This window comes from Limanda limanda, chromosome 4, assembly GCF_963576545.1.
Source record: "Limanda limanda chromosome 4, fLimLim1.1, whole genome shotgun sequence".
Taxonomy (NCBI): domain Eukaryota; kingdom Metazoa; phylum Chordata; class Actinopteri; order Pleuronectiformes; family Pleuronectidae; genus Limanda; species Limanda limanda.
Window position 1 is genome coordinate 4,617,690 of NC_083639.1, and position 10,929 is coordinate 4,628,618.

Here is a 10,929-nt window from a genome sequence, read left to right on the forward strand (position 1 = left end):
TCCAATTAACCCAAGTGTGCTTATTTCCTAATAACCATTAAACGAAGACTCAATCTGAGCAGTATAATTTGATTATGTTTCTATCCATTTAGTTGGGATTCAGCTTACAACCACATAATAGGATTTTAGAGTTCAGTAGTTCACGTAGTAGTTGTCCTGCAGCCAGAGGATGGATGGATGGATAGATAGATAGATAGATAGATAGATAGATAGATAGATAGATAGATAGATAGATAGATAGATAGATAGATAGATAGATAGATAGATAGATAGATAGATAGATAGATAGATAGATAGATAGATAGATAGATAGATAGATAGATAGATAGATAGATAGATAGATAGATAGATAGACAGATAGACAGAAAGACAGACAGACAGACAGACAGACAGACAGACAGACAGACAGACAGACAGACAGACAGACAGACAGACAGACAGACAGACAGACAGACAGACAGACAGACAGACAGACAGACAGATAGATGATAAATAGGTGTTATCTGCATAAAAGTTTGAATGGAAGCCTTTTTTGCAAAAGATGAAGTGGTCGCAAAAAAACATTTGCCACTGGTGAGCTCAGTGTCAGCGTTGTGAAAGAAGGGTTAGTTAAAGATGTAAAGAGGTTCAGCTGTACTGAGCAAAGAATGTTACAAGCTCCTAAGATTTATCAATAATAGGTTTTGAGCTGGAAGTTATCATTGTGTACTCCTTTTCTCTCTCATTGTCATTGAGGTCAAACATTTAGGATTCTGTTATGCGTATTGAGTGTTAAATAAGGCACAGCCACATCTGATGTTTCTATTTCTACATGTAGCCTACGCATAGCCTTACGCCGTACCCTTACAACTATTAAAAAAATTTGACTATGCGTCCAGGCGACACCAACCTCAGAGGCTGTGATTGGTCGCTTGGTAGCATCGCATTTATTTGCTCTTTAACATCTATAAGCTCCGAATCCAACACGTTCCATTTAGTAACACTCGCCATTTTTCTGAAGTAAACAGAGAGTGGCTGTAACGAAGTTATATGTGTAGGACCTAGGTCAAAGTTCACTTCCAAATATTTAAGTCTTCAGAAGAAGGGTTATTTAAAGACGCGGTTCAGCTGTTCTGGGCAAAGAATGTTACAAGCTCCTAAGATTTATCGATGCAATGTTTTGAGCTGGAAGTTATAATTGTGTACTCCTTTTCTCTCTCATTGTCATTGAGGTCAAACATTTAGGATTCTGTTATGCGTATTGAGTGTTAAATAAGGCACAGCCACATCTGATGTTTCTATTTCTACATGTAGCCTACGCATAGCCTTACGCCGTACCCTTACAACTATTAAAAATATTTGACTATGCGTCCAGGCGACACCAACCTCAGAGGCTGTGATTGGTCGCTTGGTAGCATCGCATTTATTTGCTCTTTAACATCTATAAGCTCCGAATCCAACACGTTCCATTTAGTAACACTCGCCATTTTTCTGAAGTAAACAGAGAGTGGCTGTAACGAAGTTATATGTGTAGTACCTAGGTCAAAGTTCACTTCCAAAGATTTAAGTCTTCAGAAGAAGGGTTATTTAAAGACGCGGTTCAGCTGTTCTGGGCAAAGAATGTTACAAGCTCCTAAGATTTATCGATGCAATGTTTTGAGCTGGAAGTTATAATTGTGTACTCTTTTTCTTTCTCATTGTCATTTGAGGGCAAACATTTAGGATTCTGTTATTCCTATTGAGTGTTAAATAAGGCACAGCCACATCTGATGTTTCTATTTCTACATGTAGCCTACGCATAGCCTTACGCCGTACCCTTACACCTATTAAAAATGTGACTATGCGTCCAGGCGACACCAACCTCAAAGGCTGTGATTGGTTGCTTGGTAGCATCGCATTTATTTGCTCTTTAACATCTATAAGCTCCGAATCCAACACGTTCCATTTAGTAACACTCGCCATTTTTCTGAAGTAAACAGAGTGGCTGTAACAAAGTTATATGTGTAGTACCTGGGTCAAAGTTCACTTCCAAAGATTTAAGTCTTCAGAAGAAGGGTTATTTAAAGACGCGGTTCAGCTGTTCTGGGCAAAGAATGTTAAAAGCTCCTAAGATTTATCGATGCAATGTTTTGAGCTGGAAGTTATTTTTGTGTACTCTTTTTCTTTCTCATTGTCATTTGAGGGCAAACATTTAGGATTCTGTTAGGCCTATTGAGTGTTAAATAAGGCACAGCCACATCTGATGTTTCTATTTCTACATGTAGCCTACGCATAGCCTTACGCCGTACCCTTACACCTATTAAAAATGTGACTATGCGTCCAGGCGACACCAACCTCAAAGGCTGTGATTGGTTGCTTGGTAGCATCGCATTTATTTGCTCTTTAACATCTATAAGCTCCGAATCCAACACGTTCCATTTAGTAACACTCGCCATTTTTCTGAAGTAAACAGAGTGGCTGTAACGAAGTTATATGTGTAGGACCTGGGTCAAAGTTCACTTCCAAAGATTTAAGTCTTCAGAAGAAGGGTTATTTAAAGACGCGGCTCAGCTGTTCTGGGCAAAGAATGTTAAAAGCTCCTAATATTTATCGATGCAATGTTTTGAGCTGGAAGTTATTTTTGTGTACTCTTTTTCTTTCTCATTGTCATTTGAGGGCAAACATTTAGGATTCTGTTATGCCTATTGAGTGTTAAATAAGGCACAGCCACATCTGATGTTTCTATGTCTACATATAGCCTACGCATAGCCTTACGCCGTACCCTTACAAAAAAATTGGACTATGCTTCGATGCGACACTAACCTCAAAGGCTGTGATTAGTCGCTTGGTAGAATCGCATTTATTTGCTCTTCAAGATCTATCAGCTCCGAATACAACACGTTCTATTTAGTAACAGTTGCCATTTTTCTGAAGTAAACAGAGAGTGGCTGTAACAAAGTTACATGTGTAGTACCTGGGTCAAAGGTTCACTTCTAAAGATTTAAGTCTTCATCTTTTAAGGAGATTACTGTATAGGGCCCCTTCTGTTTTCGGAATATGATGACTCTTGGCCAGGTTATTCAGAGTCCTGATGTATTTTTTTTCACCCAGATAACACTCAGTTATACAGTTCATGTCGTTAAAACCCTGAGACCCTAGAATCTTCACAAATCACACAACATACCTCTGTGATTAAAAATCCTGGATGTCCCACAACTTCCTAAAATTGAATGATGACAAGCCTGATGTCTTCCCATTTGGTCCACCAACAGCTTTACATGTGCTAATCTTTTTGATATGAATAACATCAAACAGTCTGCTGGAAATAAAGGGTTAATATTTAACTCAAACCTCCGATTGATGCACAAGCGAAGAGTGTTATTGTCATTGTTTTCTTCAAGACAATCTTTGTTTATAGGAACCTTTTATAGCTTTTTTATCTATTCTATAATTTATCTTTCTCTGCTCATGTTCCATTGTTTTGTTCTCATTTTTATTTCCTCCAGTATTATTGTTATGATGATGTTGTGTTAAAGGATGATTCTGAAACCCCAGGTTTGCATATTGACAGTAAAGAAAGATGTATAGTTTTGTTTCCCTCAAAATGATTACTGCTAACTACACTTTTGACCTGCAGAAAGGAGTAGACAGCCACAATCTATTTCTGTGACCCATTCAGACCAGCTGTCACTTTTTACCTGACAGCAAGGAGGTTCACATTTAAGCATAAGGCATTAAAGGTATTATGTACAAATAAAGTTATTATTTTACAAGTACAGACCATTTACCAGCCCTTAGATACTGTTGCTATGCCAATCTTGAATTCAGTAGTTGTATGTACAGTATATGCCTGATCAAAATTTGCTCCTTAATGAATTGAAATAGAGCACAGTTAGAAACACCTAAATTAGACCAAAGTTTATCCAAACTTTAATGTACTGTGCAAATTGGAACCAGTAAATTAAGTCTGTCTGATTGCTGTAATAACCAAAATAAGGTAGAAAAGGCTGAAACCAAATGTTTGGAAAATTGTCTTCACCAGTTGGTCCATGGAAAAGAGGATTATTCTCCTTGTTTTGCAAAGTCCAATTGTAAAAGAGGAATTTGTCTCATTGTACACAAACATTTGTAATGTGTAGGAAAGTTTTATTCTTTACTATTTCTTTATATTTCTATGTTATAAGAACAGACGTAAACCCTTTTGTGAGGTTAACAGGCATCCATCATTTACTCATCTCTCTTCATACCTGTCTGTAAACCAGTAAACACAGCACAAAATAATCACTGACTCCAACAACATTCTGCAGAAGAAAATTACAGATGACCATGTAATTATAATCTTATATCACATTGTTAATGTTGGTCTCTTTTTTATCATGGATACAAGGTGGTAGCATCGTCCAAAAGGTCTGTCTGAATGTTGGGACTGAGTTAATCCATTGATTGGCAGGATATCGCTTCTCCTCTAGCAGATAATGGGGATTATCTTCTTATTTAATTTGATAATCATTAGACAATCACCTCATTGAATATTGGCTGGTTAATTACATCTGTTGTTGGTAAACTTACTGCTGCTGTTTAACAGACTCAGTAAGCTCTCGCATAAAGACACGGTTGTTTTCATACATAGGATATGTGTGCGGCTGCGGCTCAGGGTTGACAGCGGTCGTCATCTAACCAGAAGGTCAGCAGTTCAATCCTTTACTCAAAACTGAACTGTAAAGTGCTTTGAGTGGTCATCAAGACTAGAAAAGTGTTATATAAATTCAGACCATTTACCATTAATCGCGTCACATTGAATAAGGCTAGAGTTTAGTGCTCTATTCAAGTAGTATTCTCCTTTCATTGTCTCAATTACCTAAACCCAAGATTCTGTGTTCCATGAACAAAATTATCCCATTTCAAATTTTTTTAGCTTAGAATTTCATAAAAAGTTTTCTAGGTGTGACGATGCTCAGCCATTTGTTATGGGGCCTTTGTTATAAAGAGCTGCCCTGAAAGGTGTTTTCTTAATGAGTTAATGATCTTAAAGGAAACTCGTCGCCTGTCACACTCATTATTGTATTTGTCAATTACGAGTGATTACGAGTGTTTACATTTACAGGAGTCATTAGAGTTAATGCCATTACAAGACCACACCAGGAGATGACAATGATGAGAAGAAAAACAACTACCAGAGATCTAGAGAAAGTTTCGGCTTGTGGCCTTAACCAAGCTAAGAGAAGCAATATGTAATATTTTTCATTTCATTAGATCCTGTCATTGTTTTAACGGCACGTATTTCATTTATTTTGACCTTTACCTCAGTATAAGTGCAGCAAAAACTCTCTAGTAAATGAAAGGCTCTTTGGCTTTTCACCTGCGATTAGAACATAGCATTTCACAGATCCCATTTCACAGATCCCTGTCCTCCTCTTTTTTCTTCTATGATGTCTATCTTTAAAAAGATAGGTTCACTCTTTGATGAGGAGGGTGAGCTTACTTCATTAGAGTTGACCTTATTAAGCAAATGCTGATTGAATCACTTTGCTCTCCCCTAAATCTATTACCTTAATTTGGTCCCTTGGCATACGGTGGTGCAGCGACTATTGGCTTATTTGTTGATGGAAAGAAAAAGCAGAGAGTAGATTAACAGACAATGATTAGCGCACTAATTCAATCAAATAGCCTTTGCTCTTATTTACCGTCTGTTGAGCTGTAGGCAACTGTCTCATTTAAATGTTTGCAGTTGTCACAGTAACCTGATGAACTGAAAATGACATCCACTTGAGATTCTCACCAGAGGTCCACTCTACATTTTATAATTATATAAATCATAATTATGAATCTCATATACTGACTATTTTAGTTGGCAGGTCCGCTTTCAATCGATATTCAATTAAAATCTATTCATTTGTATACCACCAAATCAACACACACACACACACACACACTTTTCCAAGTTGCCACACATAGACTTTTAAACTCCTCCGATCTGCAATAACTCAACTTAACCAGCACCGTAGCAAATTTGCACTATTACATATAATTTAACTATTGTTTTTTCTTCAGGTGTTATATATATATTGAGATATATATATATTTTATTTTCAATTTTAATTTTTGATATTCTATTTTATATTATTTTATTCTAATTTTTTATTTTTTGCTTGTAATACTCTGAGCGTTGCTAGAAGAGCATTTCATTGCCATTGACTGCTTAATGTTACTGTTGTCCACTTGATAATAAACCCGAAACTAGAAACTTGAAACTTTGTCAAAATCCAGCGTAGCCAAACAGTTCTCACAATGAGTGTGTGACCTGTTACAGTGGAGACCGGAAGAACCCTCCAACAGAAGCAGAATCAGTGTGGGTGCACACACACACACACACACACACACACACAGGCCCCAGGGCTCCGCCCCCAATCTCTCACTCAGAGCAACAACCTCAGTGGGATTAGAGCTTGTTCACGTGATGCAGCCGGTCAGAGACTTTGTTGAAGAAAAGATTCTCTGGTCCCAGCTGCTCAGTGGTCAGAGCAGAAGCTGCAGTTGGTTTGTACCGAGCTGGAGTTTCAGTTTCTTCCTCCACTCTTACCTGCTCTCATTGGACTCATCAGCAGTTCTCAGGACCTGATCAGCACATCAAGTCACTTAGTGTTTGTTTGATTCGCTCAAAAAAAAAAAATTGGACTATGAACGTGAAGTAGTTAATTATTATCTGCATGAGCTGAACTTTGAAAGAGTTATTTTTCAGTATGAACTGGCACAACACTGAGTTATCAAATATTTTTTGCGGCTCCTGACGAATTTTATTTTGTGGACAAAATGGCTCTTTTGATCGTGACGGTTGCAGAACCCTGCACATGCCCCTTACACGCCCCTTACCCTTACCATTCAAAGTAAATGCCTAACCCTAAAACCAAGGTTTACCCTCAAACAGCCCTTTGGAGAAGTAAGGACCACAGAAGTAATGTCTTCACTTTCAAAAAATATCCTCACTCTGTAGGGTCTATGATCAAAATGGTCCTAACAAAGGTATAAGTACAACACACACACACACACACGCACACACACACACACACACACACAGTCACAGAAGGGTGAAACAATAACCTGCTTGTGTGGGGTGATAATGATTTATACATTGTATGAGCCATTATTATTGGTATATAAGTATGTAAATCTATGCAATGCAGACCATTTAACATTTCTTATGCCTTTTAAACTGTAATGTACTGACCTCTTGATCTCCTGGGTCACTAATCCCCCCCATGTGTATATGCTGTCCTCGGACATATATGCTAAGGTTTTTATGTTAAGGTATTTTAAATTTTGAATTGATTGTGTACATAGCAGGGCTGTCACTTATAGTGAGCTGCTATCTATTTGATCATCTTGTAATGATGAGTAATTTAAAGTGCTAATATTGTTTAAAAATAGATGAAGGTAATACAGTAAAGGTCTATATGTTTATAATTCTGCAGGAGGATGTGCTGGTCAAAAAGTCTGCTTGGACTACAGCATATGACTTTGATTTGTGACGAAAAACTAGAAACCGAGAAATGAATAATAATGAGTAAAAATTAAGAATTTTGAACGATTAACACATTACTTGCATATTAAAAGTTTCCACTACAAGTACAGCAGTACAACAACACAACAATAGAATAGATGGTGTTTAATTCAATCAAACGTTAAGCTGTTGACACTAGATGAGAAAGTGAAATTCAAATTCTGGTGATAATACTTTCACATTTAGTGACGCCCTTGATGTACTAACAGGAAACAATCTGTCACACAGCTTTCATAAGTATACAAGTGGGATTTCAACACCAAGGAGCTTGTGTTTATCTGCTTAGCATCCAAAAATTGCCACTAGCAAGCTGTTAAACTGGAAGGGTTTGGCCCTTTCTAATCTTCAATCCTCGCAAATTGGATTCACACCTCGTACGCACTTCGGAGGTGTTGAGTAGGTTGTCTGGAAGTCAGACCGCACGTTAGAGGTGGCACCTGTCTCCCTCAATTCACGTCGTCCTCGAAAGTGATTAGAGCAGACACTTACTGACTCCAAAGGTCAAATAAAGACCTCAGACTATCTGCGGGGCCAGACAATATGTTGATTCTACTCTAGTGTTTTCTTTTATTTATTTTTTTGCTTCAGGGCACAGCAGAGGATGAATATCATAAAATTATATGTTGGCTTCTTGATCTTTGTCATTTAAATCATGGGATTGATATTTATAAATAAACAATGTTTCAAATAGGTATTACATTTACGCAAGAAACATTTTAATTGAAATGACTTGAATTGAGCATGCTTGTGTCATATATTGTAGTAATTGTGTAATTATGTATCACAATATTTCAGATTTCAGTTATGAAGATAGATAGATAGATAGATAGATAGATAGATAGATAGATAGATAGATAGATAGATAGATAGATAGATAGATAGATAGATAGATAGATAGATAGATAGATAGATAGATAGATAGATAAATAGATAGATAGATGGATAGATAGATAGATAGATAGATAGATAGATAGATAGATAGATAGATAGATAGATAGATAGATAGATAGATAGATAGATAGATAGATAGATAGATAGATAGATAGATAGATAGATAGATAGATAGATAGATAGATAGATAGATAGATAGATAGATAGATAGATAGATAGATAGATAGATAGATAGATAGATAGATAGATAGATAGATAGATAGATAGATAGATAGATAGATAGATAGATAGATAGATAGATAGATAGATAGATAGATAGATAGATAGATAGATAGATAGATAGATAGATAGATAGATAGATAGATGGATGGATAGATAGATAGGAGCATACAGTTTCATTAAATGTTCTACTTCAGTAATCAAAAATACTGAAGCACTACTTTTTTCCACTTGGTGAAAGGTCGGTTGGTGATTTGCATCTAGGACACCAAGGATGTGGGAGCTGAGCTCTAAATGAGATTGATATAGAAGCTTGTAGAAACTCATAAGCCTGACGCAGGTTAGTAATCTCAAAAAGCTTAGATCGATAGGGTGCCTGCCTTGTGCCCAAAGTCACACGTCAACAACAAGTCATTGGGATTAGCCTTATACTTAACAGCTATACAAGTACTTAACACACTCCCCTGGAAGGCAACGGAACTGTAACAGGACGTCCCTACCGGTGTCAAGCAGAACTGTGGGTAATCTGTTAGTGGGTCAGGACACATATGACCAAAAACTAGAACATTTTATAGCACATTAAATGTCAACCGGTGAAAGTAAGAAACTCCTGTTCCTCCATTTTTCATTATATTCAAGCTGAATGTTCAGACCACTTGCAGAAAACGTTAAAAGCAATAAGTAGTGTTATGAAGCAAGGCATGAAGAGGACGGAAGGATCTGTTCGAATACTGTTTGCAATTTACCACAGACTACAGATATCCATTTTACTGTGTGTGAAATAAAAAGAAGATTATTCTTTTTAGGATCTCTTTAGAATAGTGAAAAATCACTTAAAAGAATTACACTTCTAATATCTGCTTACAGGCGATCTAAAAACATTTAATTCATCTACGGGGGAACTAGCTGGTAGCTATTTTTCGATTACTATTATCATTCATATTATTAGGATATATTATATTTTTGTATATATATATATTATACTTTTTTGTTTTATTTCAAGAACATTTCTAATATTCAAGCATTGTCATTCTTCTTTTTTGTATATACAGTATATTCATGTTGCCATACATACCTATAATAGACACACAGTCCAATGAGGTCAGGCTACATAACAGACTGGTTACTTGTTTTCTTAGATTGACTGAAAAAGACAAAATTCAAGATGTGACATGTGACAGAAGGTCAAGCATCATTAGGTGAGAAGGGTTAAGATCACAGCTGTTTTCCTTTGAGGCCCAGTCAAAAAATTTGAAAATAATTAGTTTTCTTATGTTGGATCCTGACCTGTGATTCAAAATTGATAAATGTAATTTGATAAGTTGCTGTTAAGTTTCCTTTTAGACAATGATGTTTCACTGCGATGAACATTAACTGAAGATTCGAGATCTGTCTTACTCTAATCGCTGCTTCCACATTGGCTCAGACACTTGCGTGCACCAGAGGATTACGGTTTAATGCTCAACCCTCCCACATACGCTGTGCACACACAGATTACCTTACATTACAAATCACCAATACTGCATTCAAGAAATTAAACACACTCCTCAGATTCCTAGAAAAATGTTCCATTACATCTCATTACATCCTCCACTTCCCAAATTTCTGATAATGTTACAGGAACATTTACTACAACTAAGACCATTTAATACACAAGTTAAAGGTTAAAATGTCTTAAACAAATATATGATTTATTGTCCTTAACCCTTTGATACACAACATGGGTCAAAAGTGACCCGATGGAGTTTGAATTGTAAATATCTTTGCAATAAATGTATTTCATCATTCAGAATTCCAGGAATTCCTCAATTAACTTGTTTTTGATCATTACACACTCTTATTTTTATTTGTCCTTATTTACTTTTTTAATAAAAATCATTTTTGTTTCACTACCCCTCTAAGGCACAACATGGGTCAAAAATGACCCGTATTCATTTCACATGTTATTTCATGCATGGCTTTGCTTCTTTGCTATAACTTTTAAAATCTATTTATTTAATCATTTAATGTTACAAAGTATTAATTAAAATATCTTGTTTTTGATTACCACAAATCATTATTTTCATTTTCTCTGTCTTAATTTTTGAACTAAAATGGTTTTTGTATTACTACATCAAGTTTACACACATGGGTCAAAAATGACCCATGTATGCAAGTGTGAATTTGATAGGAACATGTTACTGTGTTGTTTACTGTGGAAAACTTTTCACATGCCACACTTGTCAGAACTACTTGTCAGAACTAAACGGGCTGCTTTTGCACATCTGATTCATGTAAGTCTTGTTTTACAATGGTTTTACCTA